Genomic DNA, 26,078 nt, shown 5'->3' on the forward strand with positions numbered 1-26,078 from the left:
GAATAGAATCATGTTAATTACAAATTCATTTTGGCTTAAAAGTATAGTTGTCAGGGGCGCCTGGGTGGCTCAGTCAGTTAAGCATCCAGCTCTTGATTTCAGCGCAGGTCCTGACCTCACAGTTGAGACTGAGTGACATGTAGGGGGATGGAGCCTCATGTCAGGCTCTGCGCTAAGGAAGGAAAGTGCTCGTGAGTCAGGTGTACAGGATATAGTGAAGAGACAGCCTTTTCCTCACGGCTCTTTGTCATAGATGAATTGACCATACAAACAAGGGTTTATTTCTGGGCTCTCTGTTCTGTTCTGTTGATCCATGTGTCTTATTTTTGTGCCAACACCATAATCTTTCGATTACTGCAGTTTTGTAGTGTATCTTGAAATTGGGGATTGTGATACCTCCAGCTGAGTTCTTTCTCAAGATTGCCTTAGCAATTCAGGGTCTTTTGTGGTTCCATACCAATTTTAATATTATTTTGTTCTAGTTCTATGAAAAATGTTGTGGATATTTTATAGATTTTGCATGCCTTATTTTAAAAATTGTTTTCAAATTCTTAAATGTATTTTTTGTTTCCTTTCGGTTTACTAATTCTTTGAAACTCAGTGTGACATTTGCTTTACGGTCGAATTACACGGTCAGTTTTTAGAAATACTCCATATGTATTTGAAGATCATGTTTTGCCAAGTTGGTGGACACAAAGATCTTTACAAGTCCATTAAAATCAAACTTAAGTACACAACTGAGTACTAACCAGGAAATGACTCTTGGCTGGGGAAAGAACCACCTGAGAGGATTAGAGGTGACAGTGTGTGGGGCTTCCATGCGACTGTGAGTAGTGCCTATTCCCACTAGCCAGACTGGAAAAACCTCATGATTCATGCAGGATTAGGCAGAGGACACGGAAAGACCTTCCATCATACTGGGGAACAATTAGCCCTAGCTTGAGCACTGCTTCAAGCCCACATAACAAATCTTAAAAGAAAATCTGATAGGAGCAAACTGTGTCCCGGAAAAAAAGATTGAGAATAATTTTGGGAAAACGAAAATATCAAAGGAGGTATAACTCACAATATCTACCAGCAATAACAGAAAGCTCTCCAGAAAACACTCAGATATTTGGAAACTAAATAACATGCTTGTAAATATGGGTCAAAGGAGAAATCAAAAAGGAAATTAGAAGTTGCTTGAGCTGAGTGAAAATGCAAACACAGCATGTCAGAATTCATGGGGTGACATAAAAGCAGTATTTAGGGGGAAATTATAGCACTAAATGTCTCTTTGAGATGAGAAGATAGCTCTTAAATCAGTGACCTCAGCTTCCACCTTAAGAACCTAGAAAAACAAGAGCAAATTACATATTAAGTAAGAAGAAGAAAAGAAATACTAAAGATCAGAGTGGAAATAAATGATCTAGAAAACAGAAAAACAAGAGAGAAAATCAATTACACCCAAACCTGTTTTTTTGAGATTAAAAAAAAAAATTGATAAATCTCTAGCTATGCTGATCAGAGATGGCATAAATTACCAATATCAAGAATGAGAAAGGTAACATCAGTAGAGAGTTTACAGATATTAGTAGAAATATAATAACTTTATGCCAATAAATTTGCTATTTAGATGAAATATTCTCATTCTTTGAAAGGCACAAACTAACAAAACTCAAGAAGAAATAGTTACCCTGAATAACTTTATGTCAACTTAAATAATTGAATTTGTAGTTAAAAATCTCCCTATAAAGAAAATTACAGGTCCAGACAGCTTCATTGGTGTTTTCCACTAAATATTTAAGAAAGAATACCAATTCAAAACAAATTTTTCAGAAAATTGCAGAGGAGTGAATATTTTCCAATTCATTTTATGAGTCCAGGTTATTCTATTTCTAAAAACCACACGTTATATAAAAAGAAAACTATAGACCACAATCTCTCATGAAAATAGATGCAAAAATCCTAAACAAAATTTTAGTAATTTTAAATCTAACAATGTATAAAAAATATAATACATCATAACCAAATGAGGTTTATCCCAGGAATGCAAGGTTGGCTTCAACATTAAAAAAATCAGTGTAATTCACCATATCAATAAACCAAAAAGAAAGAGCATATGATTGTCAAAATATATGAAGAAAAAGCATTTGGCAAAATCCAACACCCATTCATGACAAACTCTTAACAAATTAAAAATAGGAGGTGTCTGAATGGCTCAATTAGTTGAGCATCCAACCCTTGATTTCCACTCAAATCATGATCCTAGGGTCATGGGACTGAGCCCCGTGTCAGGCTTCGCCCTGAGCACTGACATGGAGCCTGCTTAGGATTCTCTCTCTCTTTCCCTCTGCCCTTCTCTGCTACTCTCACTCTCAATGTCTCTAAAATAAAAAATTAAAAATAAAAAAAGAGGATTTTCTCAATCTACAAAAACCCTATAGCAAACATCATATTTAATAGTATAAGACTGAATACTTTCCTCCTATGATTGGGAGCAAGACATAAAGATGTCTGCCCTTATGATTTCTAATAAAATTGTATTGGAGATTCAATTGGCGATTCAATAAAGTTAAGAAAAAAGTAATAAAAGGCATTCTGATTAGAAAGGAAGAAGTAATGCTGTTTTTATTCACAGAAAATATGATTGTCTATGTAGAATATCCAGTGGATCCACAAATAAGCTACCAGAACTGAATGAGTTTAGCAAAGTTAAAAGATACCAGATCGACACATAAATATGTGTTTTATTTCTGTATAATAGCAACAAGCAATCAGAAATTGAAATGAAAAGGATACTATTTAAAACAGTGCAATGGGGCGCCTGGGTGGCTCAGTCAGTTGAGCATCTGACTGTTGATTTTGGCTCAGATCATGATCTTGTGGTTCCTGAGATCGAGCCCCACATCAAATTCTGTGCTGTCAGTGCAAAGCCTGCTTGAGATTTTCTCTTTCTGTCTCTCTCTGCCCCTCCCCACTCAAAATAAATAAATAAACATTTAAAACTGAAAAAAAATTAAAACTGTGCAATGGACTTAATGTTTGTGTTCCCCCCAAAATTCACATGTTGAAACCCTAATCCCAATGTGATGATATTTGTAGGTGGGGGTCTTGGGAGATAATTAGGTCACGAGGGTGGAGGAATGAGATCAGCGCCCTTATAAGAAGAGGACAGAGTACTAGATAGCTTTTTTTCCCACCATGTGAGGACACATCAAGAAGATGAAGATAAGCCAGAAAAAGTCCAGTCACCAAGAGCTAAATTCTGATGTAAGCCTGGAGAGCTGATACACCTTAGAGACAGGGCAGTAAAAGTATATTGTTGGCCTTGGAGCTGAAGCTGGGGGTAAACTGCTGTTGGTGGTCTTTATTAATAGGAATTGGGAAAAAAGAGCGTATCTGCATACCAGTGACCAGAAAATGTGTTAACTTACTGAAGCAGTGAAACCATACCTGGTACAGTAGCTACAACTGGAGTCGCTGCCTGGTTAAGTTTATGATAATCCGCCATCATTCTCCAATAGCCTTCTGTCTTCTGCACAGGCCACGCAGGTGAGTTGAATGGGTGTGGGATAGAAACCACCACTTCTGCATCCTTCACGTCCTTGAGGGTATTACTGACCTCTACAATCTCTCCAGAAAGGCAGTATTGTGTTTGGCGTACTATTTTCCTAGGCAGAGAGAGCTGTATTGGCCTCCATTTGGTCTTTTCCACCCTAATAACCCTCACTCCACAGAACAGGGAACGAGTGCGGGGATTCTGCCAGTTAATAAGTGTATCTATTACAATTATGCATTCTGGAACTGGTGAAAGAACCGCAGGATGGGTTTAGAGACTCACCAGGTCCGCTATGAGATAAGCCTCCTTTGATTTTTCTCCACAAGCCCCTTCTATGATGGTAGGCCATAGTGATGTTTTGAGTCTCAGCATTAGTGTTGATTCAGAGCCAGTGTCCAGTACTCCCCATCAAACAGTTACCTTGGTAAAAGGCCCGAGATCCCTTCAGGGAAGGCTAGGAGAAAAATGAACAGTATAAGTTTTTGGCAGTGCAGATCAAGGATCAATTCCAACAGATCAATTCCTTATACAGATCAAGGAAGAATTTAGTACACTTCTTGTCTATTTCACTTCTAGAAATACTGCGATCAAATAGCCAGTGCCATAGTGATGTACAGGTCAGACTATCCTGATTGCTGCTTTTACTCTGCTGTCTCTTACAGTTGCCACGCCCACCTTGCGCCTGGAGGCTGAATGCTGCCACTTGGCCCTGCCAGCCCGGGGTTCCAATTACTTCCATTGCATCTAGGTTTCCCAAGTCAGTGACTTAGTCCCTACTAAGGTCTGGCCTACAGAAAAGAGTGAGTGATCACAGAGCTTTTCAAGGATGCTGGGGCTCTCCTCACAAATTTCGTTTCCAGAGTTGTGTTAAAAAGTATGCTTTCTAGGCTCTCTGATGTGGGAGAGTAGGCCTTAAATGACAAATTCACTCTAACGTTCCACTCTCCCCACATCTCTGAATCCCTTCCTTTACATTAAGCCAAGGCAGATCTGTCATTTCTAAATCACTCACTGTGGGCCACCTCTCGGTCTATGTTTTAGTCAACCAATGAAACTGTTAGAACTCTTCTTAACTCCCTGAGCTGCAACATTAATTGCAGAATCTAAGTTTAGTGAGTCTGTATCAATGAATTTGGCTCAATTTCCACTGTTACCCCACACCCTCAACATCTGTTCCTACATAGGTCCCTCATTTAGAAATCTGTATAAAGTCAAAAACTCAAATACTTCTGGAGTAGAGCGGACCTCCTCATGGGTCACACTTTTTACCTCACCTCTAGGGACCTGCTGTGACTTCAGTTCAGTTAGAGGTCTAGAAACAAAAAGGAGTGGTAGGGGTGGGTTCTGAGGAGAATCAGGATTGTCTTTTATAGCACCTCCATCAGAGGATACCATATCAGTTTCCTCAGGCAATGCAGGGTTAATTCCCTCAGACTGGGTTAATTTCCTCAAAGAAGACTTTTCGGAATTTAGGGACTCAACGTTTCCAGCTTTATCAGGGTTCGACTCACACATCGCCATTCCAACTTACAGGATCCCATCCAATACCGTCACTAAACAGTAGGCACTTTATGAGGCTGGGAGTTGGGCTTGCATTGTAATTCAGCTAGTCACAGGATACGATCCTACACTAGATTTTCAGCAATCTTGACCCTGTGGCTACAGAAGATACAGTTCTCTCTAGGGCACACATAGAAGATCTCGGGTAATGTATGCAGCACTTGAGCTAGGAATTCTAATCCCTGAGCTCATCCTTTTATTTCACGACTTTGTCCAGTGACATTAGGAGCAACAAGGTAATCTCATTAAACTTGTTAGTTTTCCAAAACTGTTGAAAAGTTTCATATACATGGTGACCCAGCTCCTTGCTTCTTATACTAGTTGATTAGAAGTGTCCAGTGGAGATATTTAGTGTCTTGCTATTACCAGATCAATCCATGGACTATCAGTGCCTTCTCTACTACTAGAAATAGAGTAATTAGCATCTTTAAATCTAATCAGATTAGAGGGTCCATTCCAGAAACCCCAGAAACAATTCAGAAAACTCATTCTTAAAATTCTATTCCTGGAGAACCAATCTTAGTATCAAAGTCTGTACTAGTTGGGTTCTCCGGAGAAACAGAATCTAAAAGGGTTTCTGTGTGTGTGTGTGTGTGTGTGTGTGTGTACGTGCGCGTGCAGGGGTGGGAGGGAAGAGGGAGAGAGAGAGAGATTTATTATAAATAATTGGATTGTGGAGACTGAGATGCCTCAAGTTCTACAGTTGGCAAATTGGAGACCTGGGGAAGCTGATGGTGATGTTCCAGTTCCAGTCTGAAGGCCTGCGAACCAGGATAGCTAAGAGTGTAAGTTCCAGTCTGAGTCTGAGTCTGAAGGCAGGAGAAGACTGATGTCCCTGAGTGAAGACTGTCAGGTAGAGAGCAATTTGTTCTCATTTGGGTCAGCCTTTTTGTTCTATTCAGGCCTTTAGTGATTGGGTGAGAGCCACTCACAAAAGGGACAGCTCTCTGGTTTATCAGTCTACTGATGTAAATGTTAACCTTTTTCAACACCCCCCCCCCCCCACACACACACATACTCAAAACAATGTTTGACCAAATATCTGGGTACCTTATGGCACAGTCAAGTTGGTACATAAAAATTAACCATCGCAGATGGTAAGGGTTAAAGTTGCCATCGAACAAGAGATGGAAGCTGGCTGATAAAGTTGGCAAAGCCGGTAGATGAAAAATTCTGTGTTCTCAGGACTCTGGAGTACCCATGCTTACCTGCCCTGGAAGCTTCCATGGAGGCTCCTACATGAGGAAACTAAATAAATTTACAGCTTGTTTAAACCACTCTTATTTTGGTTTTTGTTATAGCCTTTAAAACCAATATCAAAATTATATTTTGCCTTTTGGGTTCTTGAATATATTTGGCTCTGGAGGAATTCAGAGTGAAGGAAAAATATTAAGTTCTTTTGGAAATGTTGTGGATTTTCTCCCCTATATGTGTGTCAATATCAGGATTGAAGATGTAGATAAAAAAAAAAAATAAAGGGGCACTTGGGTGGCTCAGTCGGTTAAGTGTCTGACTTCTGCTCAGGTCATGATCTCGCAGATCGTGGGTTTGAGATCCTCGTCGGGCTCTGTGCTGACAACTCAGAGCCTGGAGCCTGCTTCAGATTCTGTGTCTCCTGCTATCTCTGCCCCTCCTCCGCTCTGTGTCTCTCTGTCCCCAAAATAAATATAAACATTAAAAAAATTTTTTTAAATAAAATATATTTGTAACAAAAAGGGTCTTTTTTTTTTTTAATGGCCTTAAGATAGTCTACAAAGGTATTTTGCCAAATATATAACAGGATGTGATGTGGGGGTGAAATTCTATCTGTAATTCCTAGTTCTTTCTTTCTTAAACTGGTGAAAAGGCAGCTAGGGGGACACCATGTTGCGGTCCTTGAGCAAATTCTAGCTTTGACTTGGAGATGAAATATTTGTCTGGCTAATCTTACCTAGCAGTGTTGAGGTTTACATGAGGGCTTGCTTTTTATTAGGCATGTACTGATCTGACTTGTTTGAGTTTTATTGGCACTTACAACCATGAGAAGATCACTGATTCATAACAGCAGAATTTTAGGTGATTCATTCAATTCATTAATCAAAATGATTATTTCAGCAATGATTTACATTTGAGAATCAGTAACTAACTTATCTTTTCTGATTTAAAGGTACTTGAATTATTTGGTATCAAAAGACTGAAATATTTGTATTTGTTGAAGTATAATTTATATAAAATAGAATGCACATATCGTGGGTGTTTCAATGCCCTGTAACCTCTGTCTACATCATGGAGATATTTCAGAAGTAATCACATCAGGCTTTTATGAATGGGTATTGATGGTGAAGGAGAAAATAACTCAAAGATTTCTTCCAGATTTCTTGTTTAATCAACTGGCCATATGTAAATACTATTTCCTGAGATTGTGAGTACTCAGAAGATTATATGTTAATATGAATGTGAGTGTGAGTGTACCCATGCGTGTGTTTGGTGGAGAGAAGCATAGATGGAAATGTTGGTGTCAATTTTTGACATACAGATTTTTTCAGTGCTTCCAGAACAAGTGGTGATGCTTATTAGACACTTGTCTGGAGTTCAAGAGACAAAGAACTCAACTAGAGATATAAATTTGCTCATAATCAGCAAATAAATGGTTATTGAATGATGGGTAAAGTTGCCTACAAAGAAGTATATAGCTCTTGGAGGTAACTAATAGATTGTTTCCTAATATGGCTTCCATGGTGGACTAGTTCTGTTAGATACTTTCATAAAATTACTTTGTGATCAAATAAGTTTAGAAAATGCAACCAAGAGTACCCCTCTCTTGAAAATGTACAAGATACGTTATTGGATTAAAGACCAGGGAGTCCACTGTATCAAAATATGTTTCACATTTCATAATGCTGTGTTTCCCAAACGCCCCCCACTGTCATACTAAGGAAGAAGGAAACCAAATCCTACCAGTCTTCTGCCTTGTGGTTTTACCTTGTGGATGACCCACACCCAAGCAACTTGGCCCTGGGCAAGTGGAATTCGGATTCACTTTCCAATAACAGTAGGATAGACAGGTCTTTGAGCTTAGAGTTGCAATGCAATCAAGTATTTTTATTTGTTTCTGTTTGCCAAATGTTTAACATCATATTTAAAGCAAATTATAGGTTCTATGTCCTACATATATACTCATTTTATTTTTTTAACTCAATTTAAAATTTGATATTGGTGTTAATGTTTAAATACTAAGATAACCATAACTTTGCTTTATTGTAGTACTATAGCAGAAGATGTTAAATCACTTAAAGATGTTTTTGAATATAATTAATATCCTAATTTCTTTGTTTCTTACCTAATATGTTTATGGCTTTGAATAGGCTGTAGCAGTGGGGTGGTTGCTTAATCTTTCCAATGGGGCAAGGAACCCAGGCTGTAAGGATATGTAGTGCCTATTCAATTAAACAGGATTATTTTATAGTTTAACAAGGAAAAAGGCATCTGGGTATGATATTCTAAAGTAAAATTGACTGGAATACTCTTATGCACTTCGTAGGTTCATCCAGTGCCTCTTTGCTGCTGACCTTCAGAGGTCATCAAGCTGTCTCAGCCATATTCCACTCTACCTGGATGTCCATAGGCACCTCAAGCCTGAGGTACCCCAGACAGAGCTTGTTATCTTATTCTCACCGAAAGGAGATGTGGGAAAGCTTTGATTGTTTCTGTTATAGTTACTTTTCCTCTTGGTTTTCTATTTTGCCTCAAGACATTCATTGGTTGATTTTGCGCAGCTCAGAAATTCAGTCAAGTATCCTCCCCTCTCTTTTTCGAATCCAGTCAGTCACCAATTCAGTTGGTCTGAAAGGCTTTTGCACCTCTGGACTCCACCCTGCCCTTGGATGATAGATTGTCTTGAGTCTGATCATCATCTCTCATCTGGGTTGTTGCAATAGCCCTTATCTGGTTTCTCTGCCTCTACTCTCTCAGGATTTCAGCCCCTCTCCTGTCTCCACCCTTCTGCTAGAGTTATCTGTCTAAAACACAGATCTGATCAAGTACTTCTGCTTTTACAATCTTTAATGACCATCTACAGGGAGACAATCTTTGAGTGGATTAGAAATCCTAATCTGATTTCAGGTACTTTCTTAATCTCATCTCCCACTTCTTTCTCCACTTCTACTTACACAACTTCTCCCAGACACAATATGGGTTTGTTATTCTCTGTCCCTATGGTGTGGTTCCATTCTCTGTGTCCTTGCCTTTTCATCCCTCTCCGTTGCCTTCTTTCTCCTTAAATTCTGACTTCTACAGGTAGAAGGAATTTCCCACTCTTCTTATACCTCTGTCACAGCACTAAATGTGTTCTGAAAACTAAGTGTATATGTGTAACCCTATCCCACGATAGATGGTGAGCTTCTCAAGCAAGGGTTGGCAAATTTTTTCTGTAGAAGACTGCAGGCCACAGTTGTCTCTGTGTTAACTACTCAATTCAGCCATCTTAGTGTGAAAGCATTCACAGATAAATTATAGAGGAAATGAGTGTGGCTGAATTTCTATAAAATTTTACTTACAAACAGAAATTTGAATTTCATGTAATTTTTACATGTCACAAATATTTTTCTTCTTTTGCCACCCCACCCGCCACCAACCATTAAAAAAATCTGACAACTATTCTTAGTTCTTGGCCCACACAAACACAAGATTGGACTGCGGACTGTAGTTTGCTAAGCGTGTTCTAAATGGTAGGGCTATTTCATATTTATTTTCAGTAGATAACAAAATACCTGGCACTGAACGAATGTTTGCTAAAATGAATCATATAGAGACAAATGGTTTTCATTTTATGTTCTATTCCATTACAAACTGTGGTGGTGTGACAGAGTAAAAATTTTTTAATTAACTGAAGATGAAGTAGAAAACCATTTTTAAATTTCAACCTTTGTTTGAAAATCTTTCTGAGGTATGTTTTTCCAATTTTCTGCCCTAGTAAGTACAGTTTAGTTAATGCATTTAATGATTATCTTGCAGTGCCCCCAGGTCATGATTACAGATAAGAATCTCTTTGTGCAGCCAACTAAATGTAGATTATAGAAGGTATAGCTGATTGAACCCCAAATGCATATAGCCTGGGATTTACTTCAGATACTGCTTTCTTGATGCAGAGGTTCAAGCTGTGCTATGCACTTCTTTTCTAGTGATCTTTTTTCCTCTGTAAAGTGGGGCATAGGAACCCAGACTCAACCAAACGAAACTAATTACCGAAAGGTTCTCATTCTTTGGGTTCCAGTTCTATTGCTCCCTATATAGGGAAGGAACGCTGAGCATTGGTGTCATTGATTGCTTCTGTCTTTCTTCTTAGCCCCTCACCCAAGGGAGTTAAAAGTGCAGTGTTGTTAAAGAGAAAACATTGAAAACAAGCAAGTTTGTAACACTGACCTAAGGAAAAAAAGTCACAGGTATCTACAGCATGGACCCTCATTTTAATGATCCAGTTGAAGTTTTCTTTTAAATTAGAGTGCCAAAATGGAAATTCAGAATAATATAATACTGGAACCACCTAGGAGTCCCTTCAGGTGGTGAAAGCACAAAGGCTCGTGATTTTTTCCACCCAGAGTTTACCTGAGCACTTTTCTCTCTTCTACTCGTTGTAGATTGTCTACCTTGTTTTTCAGCATGGAACAGTGGTAAAGGTACTCATCTGGATCACAAGGACTTGAGTCCCTATTTACTCATTTGAGTAAATGCAGTCAATGTGGGATCCTGGAATAGATCCTGGAATAGAAAAAGGACATTGGGAGAAAACTGCAGAAAGTTGAATTACATTTATAATTTAGTTAATGGTTCTGTATCAGTATTATATAATGTTAATTTCCTGGTATAAACATCACATAGCTGTTATATAAATTGTAAACATTCGGGGAAGCTGAGTGAAGGATATTTGGGAACGATATTTTTGGGGCAACATTTCTGTAAATCTTAAATTATTTCAAAACAAAAAGAGAAAGAAGAACAAGACCAAAAGGAAATAAAGAAATCTTGTTGGACCTTCCTTCAAAATATATGTAGAATCTGGTCACTTCCTATAACCTCTGTTAAAACCACTTTGACTCAATTCATCACTATCTCTCACTTGGATTATTATAATAACTTCCTAATTGGTCTTTTTGCTTCTATTCTTGGTCCCTCAGAGTCAATTTTCAGTGCAGTAGCCAGAATAATTATAAGCAAAAAATTAAAACTCTACAGTATACTGCCATTAGTCTTAGGGTGAAGCCCCAAGTTCTTACATTGGTGAAGAACAGCCACCATCTGGCCCACAGCCCCCCGTGGTCCCCCCTTGCACACTTTCCCACTTCTCACTTCCTCCAGCCATGTTGACCTCCTTGCTGTTCCCTGAGCATATCAGGAACATTCCCATTGTAGAACCTGTGCACTGGCTATTTCTTCTGCTAGGAACAGTCTTTCTCCAGATACCATTATGTTCTCGTGTTTGAATATCATTTCAATGAGGCTGACTTACACTCTTTAACAATTTTACCCCCCACTGCCTGATGCTCATCTGAACTGGAACTTGCATTCCTCTTAGCGCTGTTCTACCTAAAAGAAATTTCCATTGCACTTCTCATCTTCTAAGACACTGTTTAAGTTTATGTATTTATCATCATGGTCATTGTCATCATCATTATCATTATTAATGGGCTAGTCTCCCCAGACTCAAATGTAAACTCCAGGAGAGCAGGAATCTTTTCCTATTTTGTTTCCTGGTATATCTCAAGAGCCTAGAAAAATTCCTGGCATAGGGGCACCTGGGTGGCTCAGTCGGTTGAGTTTGACTCTTGATTTTGGCTTGGGTCATGATCTCATGGTCGTGGGATCCAGCCCCATGTCGGGCTCCATGCTGAGCATGGAGCCTGCTTGGGATTCTCTCTCTCTCTCTCTCTCTCTCTCTCTCATAAAAAAAGAAATAAAAAGAAAAAAAAAATTCCTGGCACAAAGTAGGCACTCCATAAATACTTGTTAATGAATTGAATTAATGAATTGAATAAAAGGATAGACAGAAATTGAAAACTACTTTGTTGGTAAAGGAAAAAATAGTGTGTAGTACAACTTTATGGCTATTGATTTGGGTCATGGGAAGGAAAAATGCCCCACTAATCAATACAGAAAAAATATATATATATAATTTTCAACTTGTTTTATTTTGTATTTTTAAAAAAATGTACATCTAAATTAGCATATAGTGCAACAATGATTTCAGGAGTAGATTCCTTAGTGCCCCTTACCCATTTAGCTCATCCCTCCCTCCCATAACTCCTCCAGTAACCCTCAGTTTGTTCTCCATATCTATGAGTCTCTTCTGTTTTGTCCCCCTCCCTGTTTTTATATTATGTTTGTTTCCCTTCCCTTATGTTCATCTGTTTTGTCTCTTAAAGTCCTCATATGAGTGAAGTCATATGATTTTTGTCTTTCTCTGACTAATTTCACTTAGCATAACACCCTCCAGTTCATCCATGTAGTTGCAAATGGCGAGATTTCATTCTTTTTGATTGCCGAGTAATACTCCATTGCATATATATACCACATCTTCTTTATCCATCATCCATCGATGGACATTTGGGCTCTTTCCATACTTTGGCTATTGTTGATAGTGCTTCTATAAACATGGGACTGCACGTGTCCCTTCGAAACAGCACACCTGTATCCCGTGGATAAATGCCTAGTAGTGCAATTGCTGGGTCGTAGGGTAGTTCTATTTTTAGTTTTTTGAGGAACCTCCATACTATTTCCCAGAGTGGCTGCACCAGCTTGCATTCCCACAGAAAACTATATTTCTAAAGGAAGGTATTTGTTGGATATACCAGTGAAAATGTCCAATAAACTGTTGAACACGTAGCTCTGCAACTCAGGGTAAAGGTCTGGGGTGAAGAGAGAAATTAGGAAGCTTCTACTTATAATTGTAGGCATGAGAAGAATGAGAAAAATAAGGTCTCTTGCAGTTTCGAATATATTTGTTTATCATATCTGCATCCTAAGATGAGGAAGCCTGAGTGGCATGGAGCTCTGGAGGGCTGGGGGTGGCTGGGGATGGAGAAGAGCTCACGAATGAATGTGATAGGGTGCCAGAAGCACGTTTTACCTACTTCACAATCTGGCATAGAGCTAAAGCATTTATGGTTGAGGAAGGTGAAGGATTAGAGGATGCAACCAGGCAGCTCCTTGTCATTTAAAGTGAGACAACCAAAGGATGATGGGGCAGAGCTTCTAATGTCCTACCTAAAAATGAATCAAATCAAATCAGTTTTAACATACATGCAGGGTTGTTTTCTTTTGTTTTGTTTTGTTTACTACAACTGGGCTGGAATTGGGGCAGGGTAGGGGTCAGAAATGGGGCGTGGAGGGAGGATCATGGCCTAGCTCTTACTTTTCTAAACTCTAATAGTCGAATACTCAGTGGTATTTCTTCAGTCTTTTAGACCATCACCTTGTCCCTTCTTTGGAGAATAATTTTGTCATTGAAGCTTTCACTTTGGCAAGAATCCGATTCATCAAGGAAGACAGAACTCCGTGTTTGCCTGCTTCAAGGCAGAGTTAAAGTCTACTTTGGCAAGCTTTACAAGGAAAAGAGAGAAAAGAAAATAAGAGCCATAAATCATCGGAGGCCAGAATACAGGATTAAAGATACTCAATCCATTTCAGAGAGGACTTTTGCTAGCATGTTCACCTAATGACCCTGTTTTCTCCCATCAGCCTTTAGATCCTCCCACTCCGTGTAAGCTACGGGAGTGACATCTTTGTTAGAGGCAGCTACGGGGAACGATGAGATTCTGCAAGACTGGCATAAGGCTTACTTCTTAGTGACACTTCTAAGGGTCGTTGTTCTTAGGCAGGGTCCATTTTGAGAATTTCATGTTCGTGTTTATGTAACAGTACATCTTCAGAAATAATAAGCAGTTGTAACTCAACCCCTGTTGGTCTGTGGTAAACAGAGGAGAATGGCAGGGTTCCCACCTTGTAACTAATCCGCTCCCCTTCACATGACTAATTTAAGTTGTGCATTCACAAACTCTTGGTGAGAATCAGATTTTAAGGGAACATATACTTCGTGAAATTGGGCAATTTTTAAAAGCCCAGGCCTCCAGATTTGTGTTCTGTACACTTGAACTTTAATGAACTTTTCTTCCTTTTCAGATAGGCTAAGAACACCTCTACACCTCATCATGAGTCACCTAGGTAATTATTACCTGTTGATTTTATAATAAAATGCTACTTATCAAATCTATCATGTCACTCTTTACATTATTAAGAAAAAACAACTTATATGGGCCAAATTACACCTGGAGACTGAGGAGAAAAAAAAATTGTTATGATTTGTTTTTCAATTTAACGACATTCTGTGTCAAGAAATCCTGCAAGGAACCTTCAGAGAGTACAAGGAGCTTTACTTCTCACGTACAGGAGGCCGTCCTGCCGTAACTCTGGTTATCAGTATCCACTTGGAAATGAGGTAATTTGAACAAGGAATCAACACTTTGGAGCCTCCCCTAAGCCTTCATGTTATAGCTTGAATTCAGTTAAAGGCAGTCCTCAAAGGATCGCCTGTCAGTTCATTGTTTTCAATCAGAATGTATTTACCCTGAGAGAAGAAAGAAGGAAACTGGCATTTATTTAGCCAGGCTTTCCTGCTGTAGTGTGTTTCCAGTGTAATGATGCATGTACCCAAGAACCTAGTATACTGTGAATAAATATTTGTTGAATGAATAAATAAGTAATTAGCCAATGACAAAGTGTTCTCTTTGATTCCAGGGACAAGGGGAGCCTTTCAAGCGCAGTCATCTATTGTTTCCTGGAGCTGAGGTAATATTAATAGAGGAAGTACTCATGGACCTTCCATTGGTGGCTTCTGTGCCTCAGAATTAGCACTAGAAAAGTGCCCTCAATTTTCCTGCATGCTGAAGTGAACTAATCCTCGTTGAGCCGGGAATAGAAGGTCAAGGGTCATAACTGTCATCTTTCTGGGACACTCAACTTCCTGTGGGGGTCCCTGGGCCACACCCAGAGATACTCAACAACTTCACAGGGGACTCTCGGGTTCCTCCTCTCCCTCCCCTAAACGTTCACTAATCATTTGGAAGTTTGATTTGGGAGTTGTGCTTTAAAGCATCTGGCTTAGTTTTGAAATACAGCAATCACTGTTTCATATTACCCCACCCCCACCCCTCCCCCCCCCCCCCCCCCCCCCTCTTTTTTTTTTTTTTTTTTTTTTGCAGCATATGTGATGAGAACAGCCTTGGTCAGAACCATGCAGCCGCCGAATAGTCTTTGTGTCACAGGAGTGGAACGCTTGGATTTTAGTCACCTTCTTTACTTGGATAAGCCACAGAAACAAAAGCTAAACCTGGTGCGTAGCCATGGTTCAGTTCACCCATGATAGGCCCTGAGAAGTTAGCCTTGGTTTCAGATATGTGTAAGTAAGCCATGGTGATTTGAAATTGGGGAGAATGAGATGTGGTTGATGACATTTCCTGAGGATCTGTTGAGTAAGCGGGAGACTCATGTTTCTAAGGAGCATTCGGTTACTTCAGGTCAAAGAGATTTGCATGAGAAATTTGTGCACCTGGAAATATAAATTGCACGCTTAATAATTGCATGTGCAGTAAGGGAAGTTTTATTAAGGCCTTGAGGAAGATTGGACTCACTGGCCATATGTGCTAACAGCAGTGAGGAGAAAACACGGGTCTAGTTGAAAGGGATTACAATCTGGGTTTAGAGCAGGTGGGCGCTAGGATTCGGAACATTCTGACGATGAGACCAGGAGGTAGAGCTGGGAAGGGCGTCTGGGCTAAATGAGCAGCAGCAGAAATCCAGTGCTTTTCCTTTTTATGTGAAACACTCAAGTTTTGTGGGGAAGATTAAGCCTGAGAAATCTAAGAACAGTTTGACTAGTTACACTCTGGAAATCTGGCAAGAGGAAAGGTGAGTGATTAAGGTGGTTTCGGTCTAGCCCATAGTGCTCAGCACTCTTTGGCACTGCTTGGTTTGGCAAAATTGTTAACACCCTTCTGGAGGGAAGCTTGGGGCTGAGAGATTAAGGGCATTACAGGTCAAAGGTTGACTGTGTTAATGTATTTATTTGGGAAACCATACAAAAGCCCTTATTAACCTTGGCTTTTGGAGACCGGGGTTGTCAATCCTTCACTTTCGTGATCCCATTTTCACCTAAAAATGTTTTTGAGCAGCCCAGTATCAAAACAGAATCTATGTACCTCAGGTAGAAACATGTTGAATTGCGTGGTACCTGGAATAAATACTACGGACACTGGCATCTTCGTTGGTTAGCTACCTATCACGTGAGCTATTCTTTCGTTCCTATAAATTTCGTTACTATTTCAGGAGAGAAGGTAAGTTATTTTTCAAAAATAGGGTGGAAGGAATGTTCTCTATTATTAAAAAAAAAATTCCTCTTTCAAAATGAAGCTTTCAGATTCCTAATCATTTAGGGGAGCACTGTCTACCTGAAAAAAAAAATACGAGGTGTCTTTTAGTCTCAGGGGGGTTTAGCAACAAACCATTATTGTTTGCAGGCTGATTGTTCTGAGAAGGCGAGCTGCCTTAATGACAGCTTAGGCAGTAACAATCCATGATATAGTACTTACTTGGATGTAGCAACAACTGTGCTCTAAGCCAAGAAGAAGGAGGAAAAAAGTCAGTATCTTGTGCGTGAGAAGCTTGTAGATACCCTGAGGTGACTTCATATAATTCTAAAATAGCAGGTAGCTTCTTGCATAGCTAATCAAGGCATCAGCGCCTGGAGCAAGTGGAGGTGGCTGACAGTGTACTTTGGTTTCAGATGCATTCAGCTCTTTTTGAGTGATATGAGCTTAATTCATATTCTGGTTTCTATACTAAAAGTTTATGTGTTCTGATTTGGCAAATATCCTCCCCCACAACCTGACAGAGCGTGCTTTGATAAAGCTGCCGATCTTAACGTCTTACTTGCATTTGTTCATTTGTTCATTATATGCGGTGAGAAAGTTCGTACAGCTGAATAAAGGGAAGAGGTTTTTTTTTGTTTTTTTGGGTGTTTTTTTTTAAGCATTGAGTTATACCCCACCCTCCACTTCCATTCATTGCTCAGCAAAGGACAAAGGCGGCTCACCTGAAAAACTTGAAATACACCCTGTAGGTAAGTGGAAAGAGCTCACAGAGAAAGGAGTCATCCTGACTTTGTAAAGTAGGTAGGTCATTTCTGGAGAGAGCAGCACCTTCATGAAAGTGAAGGTCACAGAGTGACATGCTTAGATAGTTTTAATTGCCAGCGTCTTGAGGTCTTCCAAAGAAAGTGTAACATCAGTGGATGGCTTTGGTTTGTCATTATGTCCATCCAAGCTCTGGGCTGTGGTTTTGGTTCTATAAATCCCTCTGGTTTAAGATGTAAAGGAAACGACTTCTTGTAGGGACCATTGGCCACTTGCTAGGCAATCACTGTCGCGAGGCAGATCTGCCTTATAAAACAGAGGGCTCAGGCTCAGTGCTCAGGAAGCTACAAGTGGAAACTCCACATTCAAAGAGCCCATAATTTTACTCTAATAGATATTTAGCAGCTTAAATGAAATAACAAGGAATACATTCACTCAGGCGCCATCCAGGAGGATTTGCTGGGTATTTTACATTCCACTCTTTGAAAGGAAAAACATAATTTTTTATACTTTCCCATGATATATGAATATTTTGGTATGCAAAGAGATAATACACAGCATACCTCTAAGTCTAAATCAAGTTCTGTTTGGCCAAAGGGATTTACTGCTATCAGTATAATGCAGGCCAGTCAATCAAGTTGAATTTTTCCTCCAAATCAGTGCATTAGCGTTCAACCAGGCAGCCTCTTGCTTTTTTGGTCTGGTTTGTTCACATGCTGCTCAATTTTCAGGATCAACAAATACGAATGCAGTAACTTACGACTCCATGCCTGTTTCTCCTTACTCCCCAGGACCTAGCTCTCGGGGGTAGTTTGTGGTTTCAGTCATTTTTCCTTTTATCTTTTTTTTTTTTATTTAAAAAAAAGTTTTCTTTATTTTGAGAGAGAGAGAGAGAGAGAGAGAGAGCGCGCGCACATGAGCGGGGGAGGGGCAGAGAGAGAGGGAGAGAGAGAGAATCCCAAACAGGATCTGCATCGTCAGCACAGAGCCTGACTTGGGGCTCCATCTCAGGAATCGTGAGATCAGGACCTGAGCCAAAATCAGGAGTGGGATGCTTACCCAACTGAGCCACCCAAGAGCCCCTGTGATTTTTTTCTGTTAGCCACTCAGAACTCCATGGGTCTAAGCAGAGTTTATCATCCTGGCCTCCTTCCAGTCTCATACACCTTCAAGTCACAGCCCTGATTCTTCTTTTGATTCCCCTCTGACGTCTGTTCAGTGCCCTCCCTCCACGGTGCTTGCCCTCCTGTAGTCCCTCTGTGTCTCTAGGCTGGAGTCCTGTCGCATCGACAGGACTGAGTGTGATGGTTACTATGGCAAAGCACTCAGGCTCTGCAGTTAGAACAGACCTTTGCACTTAGTGTACCACTTTCTGTTACTACCCAGCTGAAATGTGGGGGAAATAATAGGACTTCCTCTTAAATAGGAGCAGGCTAGTAAAATACTTAGCATGTTGCTTGGATAGTTAGTGTTCCATAAATGGTCATTATGAGTGTCCGCTGGTCTTCCTCACCTCGCTACCTCCTCTTGTCACCATCAGCAGAGTTGTCTTCCTTCTACTTGGAATCAATCGAGCTGCGGCCCTTCTCAGAAATCCTGGGTCACGGCTAGTCCTGTTGGCTCAGGTTTGCACACATTCAGAGCCATCCCTCCATAACTACTTCATGCTCAAGTCATCCTCTTTGCGCCCTTCCAGTCCCCTGGGACAAAGAGCACAGCCCATTCCACTCTTGCACCTCGGTGCCTTTGCTCATGCTCCACCTGGCATGCTGCTCTCTGTTTCTGCCACTCGTTAGTATTCTACTCATCCCTTGAGGTCCTGTTCAAGTGACATCTCTCCCCCCCAGGAAACCTTTTTATATAAATATGTTTGAAGTCTTTTTTGGCCATCTGGTGAGAATTGATTACTCTTTTGGTCACGGTCTCATGTCACTTTGCTCGTACCTCTGGTGAGACTTGCCCAGTTGCATTTTGTAATAGAGTTAGTTGCGGATATCCGTCTCCCTCACGGGATTCTAAACAACTTCAGGGCAGGCATTGTAGCATTAAAAAATCTCGCTATCTACACAGTGCTTTGGTCATAATATATGATCAATAAATGTTTTAGAATTGAATTAAAATTAGATATTATGCGGATAGCATCTAAATATCTGTAAGTGGACTGGACCCGCTGGGCACATTTACTATAAAACTTAGTAGGTATGTGTGACTCTGGTGATACGAGTGGGCCCTCCAATGTCTTTGATAGTCAGCAGCAGGGGGACTCCTCACTCACCCCAGAGCCTTGATGAGATAGCAGATAGAATGTGAGCTGGTGGGCAGGAGTCATCTTTCACATGGCTTGCAATGGAGAGGTTAGAGGATAGGGGTTTCCTCCCTTGCTAAGAGGGTAGAGAGAGGGAGAGCTACTCTTGCTCGGGACATAGTCCTAAAATGTGATTCTGGGTCACTCCATGGTGAGAGCTGGACAGGGAGAGTTGGGATTTACCCCTGGATGACAGGAGGTTGACATTTCCTAAAAAGCCCGATTCCAGCATAGAGGACACCCTTTGTCATTGGATAAAACGTTCACTAGCGTGCAGGTGGGAAAGGTGCCCAGAATCTGTTGAAACCTCTTTTCCCCTTCTTTTCTGGTGACAGGGCAGTGGCTGGGACATGGCTGCCCACCTCAGGACTGCAGTTCCTGACAAGCTTGGCAGCTAGGTTTTAGGCAAAGAAATGTGCTTAAAATTTATGTGTGCAACTTCTCACTCATTTCCTGAGGGAAAGTCTCTGGCACTGGGTCTCTACTTTTTCTTCTCTTCCTACTGGCAGGGATGGAAGTCATTGAACTGACCTTGGAAGCCATTTGTTGAAGATGGCAGAGCTGTGTCAGCCTGGCTCACTGAACGCCTGGGCGAAACAGAGCCTCCTGTTGCAGTGAGAACAGTATCAGCTGCTACATTGCATTTATTATAGTGGCTGTTGGTTCCCCCATACAGGGTCTTTTCTTTTCCCAAAGCTGTCCCCAAATATTTGTTGAACACTGACTATGTGTTAGGCCCCCACTACGTGCGAGAATAAAAACAAGAATGAATGATTCTCAGTCTCTGTCTTTAAGGAGTTTATAGCTAGGTCCAACAGATAAGACACATTGTGATAAAAAACTATACAGGCATGCTCTCGCCAGACCATGGTCAACCTACAACCTGAAGGTTATAGGAAGAAAGAGAGGTTCCTTTCAACTGTAGTGAGCTAGAGAGTCCCACGAAGGAGCTGGGTTAGAAAGGTGGAGAGATGCAAGGAAGACATTCCGGACGGGCAAGTGCAGTGTGTATTTTGAGATTGGGGGAGGTGATAGTGAACTCACAAGTTTGGACAGACTAAAACAATTTGTTTTGGACCAGGGAGTAGCAGTAGTTACCTCTGGACAAGTTGTTGGGATGTGACTGGGGCAACGTCTTGAATACCAGAGCGCCTTGGGAGTTGGTTTCTCCCGGCAGCCAGTGAGGAGCTGTCTAAGGCAACATCATTGCATACCACTGTGAATCTTCCAGTTTGTATGTAGTAACCCAAGCAACATTTTGTTTGTTCACAGATTTGTTGTCCTGGCACCTCGTAGGAAGCTGTGAGAAATTTGCTTCAGTCTCTAAAGTACAGTTTTCTACAAATAGCTGGTTTGTGTACCGGGGGCCTACGGCCATTCCACAGAGCCAACTTCAGAGGAACAAATACATGGATGGTTGTGTCAATGGCTCAACCCTTTCCTTTTAACTCCACCTTTAAAACAAACTTCCTGTCATCTCCCTAGGAAGATTTTCTACATTTTCTACACCAGTGACTTCTTACTGCACCTGTCTTTGTGTAATTACTTCTTTTAAAAAAACACAAGTAAACTTTGCATGTTTAATCTCATTCTTCTTACCTCACTAACTGGCATTTTATTGATTTACCTGTTCAAGAAGTCATGTTCAGACTCAGCTCCTCTGCAGTTACTCTTGTTTGTTTTTATTTATTAACCACCTAGCAACATAGTCTTTACGGGAGCCCTCCTTAACAATTGGTATCCTACACACATGTCTACAGTATTGTGTCGATTTTTCCAGCCATACACACATGTTTCTTCCTTTTGAACCAGTAGCAGGAATCTCAAAACTTGAGAAAGTCAAGCTCAGAGAAAGTTGACTTCTAGGTGGTTTTCCTTGTCTTATCTCCAAAGAGTTAGATGTCTGTGGTCTTGAAATGGCAAAAGTTTAGATGAAGGAGAGTTTGACTGCAGCTGGCAAAATTTGAGTCATAACTTTCAACTTGGGCGGGCTAGCATTAACTTCAGCGTGTTCCCTAAACATGTGAGGGTAGAAGGCCAAGATGCCGGAACAGTATTCTGTGACCCTTTGTCCAAGAGTGACCTTTCTTGAATTATTGAATCAGATGTGGGAGAAGATGGTGTGAAAATAAGAAGGCTTCTCAGATGTTTGAATTTTAGAAGACATTATTCTTGCCAATATGATGGAAAATGTTGTATAATTCATTTTAACATTGTAGAAAATCAGGAATGGAAGCTCCTTTTGGGCCATGGGAAAAAAAACTCTCAACTTATAAATGTTGATATCTCAGTAACTGTTTAACTTATGGAATATTCTGTGGGTCTAATCAACAGAATTGTGATCAACAGTGTGGTGATTTAGCTTCGTTTTTATCACATTCTGGCAAGTTGTGTTTAAACAGGTCATGATATCTTATTCTTTAACTACTATCTCTGTGTTTCCCCTCCTTACAAGAGCAGGGCTGTCATTTAGAGAAGTGAGCCCATGTTGGTGCTACAATCACAAGGATGCTTTTGCTGCAATATGGATTTGGAGTGTACAGTGTAACCATTTATTTATCTCCATCCACATATGAATTAGCTTGTTTTCCTATCCCTCCCTGGCAGTTGCTGTTTCTTCTTTTAGTTGTTACTTTTTGTTCTCCCTACACATTATTTTTCTTAGTTTCTAAATACCATTGTTTTTGTTTTTAAAGTTTATGGTTGGGGATGGGGGACAATGGGGAATGACTGTTAATAGGTATAGGATTTATTTGGGGGGATAATGAAAATGTTCTAAAATTGATTATGGTAATGGGTATGTGACTCTGAATACACACACACACAAAATAATTGAATTGTATGCTGTAAACATGTGCATTTCTTGAGCACCTTGTAGAACCAGATTCTCTGTGGGCCCTAGGATCCATGGTGAATAAAATGAGTAAGTTCCCTGTCCTCAAGGGATTGATATTCAAGTGATGGAAATAAATGCTAAATAATTAAAAAAATTATTTTGTATAGTAATAAATGCTCAAGAGAATATTTAAAGGTGAAAATATTATAGAGAGTTTATTTTAACTTAAGATAGAATCTTCAGGAGAGTTCTCTCTGAGAAGGTAGCATTTCAGGTGATCCTAAATGGTAGAAGAGCAGCCAGACGTGTGCATACTTGGGGCAAGAGCACTCCAGGCAAAGGGAATATACAGGGTCAAGTTCCAGGGTGGCTGGGTATACCAGAGGGCGCATGATGTGCTGGGTATACCAGAGGGCGCAGGTGTTGTAAGGGGAAAAGCCCTTTATTTTTGTTGTAATTACAATGGACAGTCATCGGGAGATCATAAGTAGGGGCATGTTAGAGTTTGATTTCCATCTTCAAAAGACTTCAGAGACCAGTCAGAAGGCTGTGATAGTGTTCCAGCTGTACTTGTGTTGTAGTGACATTGGGGAGATGTAACACGTGGTTGATTTTGGAGGCACAGCCCAGTGTATGTATCTTTTATATTTCCCAGCATAATGTGGCATATACAATGGATGCTTTGTTGAATGGATGAATGTTTGGAGAGGGCCGTAGGGGGAGAAATATCTAAGTAACAACGGAAGGCCAATGATACATCGAACTTTGGTGCCATGAAATATTGACTTTTGAATTTATCAGTAGTTGTTGACTTCTTGATGGATGCTACTGTGGATTGTAGTCCAAACTTGTAATATCAGCAGTGATAATGCCAGACTAATTCCTTGCATTTCACTGTTCATCACAATGCAATGCGGAAAAAGAGGCTTTAATTTGAGGTTAAAGATATTGTGTAATGGAGAAGTAAGGGTAGCTTTACTTTTAAGGTAATCTCTTTTCTATACCTTGATATCTTCCCATCATTGCCTCCACTTGTCCTGGTGATATTTGTTAAGTTATCAACACCTTTAAAAAAAAAACCCAAAATCTAGAAATTAGAGGGTCAATATCTTTGTAGTGATGTTCATTTGGGAGCAGAAATGGAAATCATGAGATATGGAACCTACTCTCTGCAGGATCCATCTCATTATCCAAGATATAAGGACACCATAGGAGTCGCTGAGAATTGCTTTCCATATTTAGATTTATGGTTTGTTAGAAATTAACTGCATCACAATAGGTCTATGCTCTGTTTCTGGGAAGCAGCTGGCATGGAAGGGAAAGAACATATTCTCTGAATATCAGTTTATATCCTGGTTCTCTTGCTTACTGCATGAGCTTGGGCAAAACACTTCATTTCTGGGTTTGGTGTGCTAAGCTGCGATATGGTGGCAGTAATCCACTGCTTTCAGAAAATAACTGCCTTTCAGTATAATTTATACAGGAGATCACCTATTTAAAGTAATTCAAAGCATGGTCTCTTTACTTCCTTTCCCTTTTCTTTCCTGAGGAAGTAGTTGTCAGGTGTAATTTTATTGCTTATCAATATTGTACTTGTTGTATGAACATAGAGGGGCTGTAGTTCTGTGGAAAAGTCTCACCATGGTGCTAAATTGGGTGCAGAGTTCTGGCTTCCCTTTAGGACATGCATGGATAACCAGCATAGCCAAGGATTAAATGAGTGGATGGTTTTCTGTGATTATGCCAGAATCTCAACCAATGATAAAGATATACGAGCTGGCAGAAATAAAACTAAAGGTTATAAGTACATTTGGATGAAGGCTACTGAGACTGGAAAAGGATTGACCTTCCATTCAGATGCGAGCTTTTGACTTGGTTGCACTTTGCTTCCTCTCCAAACTGGCACTTTATTTTCAGCCCTCAAATAAAGAGCAACCATTTGATTTTGTAATGTAAAAACTATTATTGCCCTTAGGAAAAGGATTACTGAACTTTCTGTACCTAGTGTTTATGCCTTTAATAAGCACAGTGTTTCCAAGAGAATTGAATGCCTTTTTGTACTGTGATGTTTTTCTACCACTACATCTGAGTTTTGTACCTAATGTCTGGGAAACTTGTTTTTATAAATTCACAGAAACCTGACAAACAGTAGGAATTTGTTCTCTGTCCTGTAGAGATGGGCAAATCCCTAAAGAGCTTGTTGATCTCATGCTAGCTACTTTGCTGTGAGCCAGGCGCCTTTCTTTTCTAAGGGAAAGATTTATACAGGGGAATAAGGTTCATGGGAAATAGCAGACTCAGGTAACTGTAGTGTTAACAGGCAGCACCACATATCGTGGGTTCATCCACTTACCTATGGAAACTCTTACAGGCTCTAACATTTGATTGTGCTTTACAGGTTGCATATACTATTGCATTTTGATTCCAACTATGGCATCATAAAGGGCAATGACATACAAAGACCTGGTACTCTCCTAAATATTAAAAGCCAGAGCACGAAGAGGAAGAGTTTAAGTGTGGGGCAATGAAGCTGGAGAGAAAAGCAAGAGTCAGATGGCAAAGTGTTTTGTGTGCCAACTTCAAGACTTTAAACTTCATTCTAAGAAACTTCAGGAAGGTAAGGCAAAATCACGGGAGGTTTGCATGTCAGGATGTGAGGTTTTCAGTCATATATTTTAGATATGTCTTTCTTGGGGCTCTACAGAGGTTTGATTTGAATGGAGAAGGCTGGAAGCAGGGAGACCAGGTGGGTAGTTGTGGAGAAATTCAAGTAAACAAAGAGGAAGTCTTGAAGTGAGTAAAGATAGAGAGGATAGAGAAATTGGGACAGAGTTGAGTGAGTGAATGAATGAGTGAGGAAAGAGTGGTAATAAAATAAAGGCAGTTGGAAGATATGACTAATTCACTCTTTTGGTTAGACAATTTCTTAACCAATCAATAGATCAAACTGTGTTGAAAGAAAGATTTTTGTAGTTGGTGTCAGCAATATGGAGTAGGAGATACCAACCTTCATCCCCCTCCCTCCCTGCCCCCTAAAGAACAATATTAGACAGCTATCCACAAAAGAAAATAGCCTTGGGAGGGCTCAAGAGTCCAACCAAGGACTTAGAGCAACACGATGGAGCCAAAACAAAAAAGGAAAAGAAAAAGAAAAAAGGATAATAACCGCACAGAAAGGATCACTGAGAGATGAGCTTAGCTGAGATATCCGGAGGTGGCTAGGGACCAAGAAGATGGGGTAATCAATATCAGTTGCACAGCACATATCATAATGGCCCCGGTGGCCTGCTCTGCAGAGGACTCTGGGCAGCGCCGCAACTGAGCCCACACGGCAGCCAGACTCCCCACAGCTTTCACAGAGGAGAACCTGGTGGTATTTGTTGGCACAGACCCCAGTGGCCTGCTCTTCAAAGGACACTGGCAGTTTTTGGCGCTGAGGTAACCAGCAACCGCCACAGTTGAAAATTCCCCAGAGGAGGAGTTGCTGTGGTATGTTCTCTAAAACAAGCCGCTCTTTTGCCACTCTGGGACCTGGGCTGCGCCTCAAAACCCTGTGCACACGTTGGATCCCGGAGCCACAGCTGCTGCACAGGCACCCCCGTTTCACGACTCCAGCTCTGTGGCTGCTGTGTGTGCACAGGCTCTCCAAACAGTGGCTCAATGTCAGGCATCAGA

At 40.5% G+C, this 26,078-nt stretch overlaps 1 long non-coding RNA gene across 1 annotated transcript; it reads left to right on the forward strand.

The window, feature by feature from the left end:
* The first annotated feature begins 14,172 nt into the window (after nucleotides 1–14,172).
* LOC125934144 (uncharacterized) lies at nucleotides 14,173–16,663 on the forward strand. The gene is made up of 3 exons (XR_007461242.1): nucleotides 14,173–14,296; nucleotides 14,870–14,920; nucleotides 15,334–16,663. It is a non-coding gene; the product is annotated as an uncharacterized LOC125934144 (long non-coding RNA).
* The last annotated feature ends 9,415 nt before the right edge of the window (nucleotides 16,664–26,078 follow it).

The sequence above is a fragment of the Panthera uncia genome, assembly GCF_023721935.1.
Source record: "Panthera uncia isolate 11264 chromosome A1 unlocalized genomic scaffold, Puncia_PCG_1.0 HiC_scaffold_16, whole genome shotgun sequence".
In the NCBI taxonomy this organism is placed as follows: Eukaryota; Metazoa; Chordata; class Mammalia; order Carnivora; family Felidae; genus Panthera; species Panthera uncia.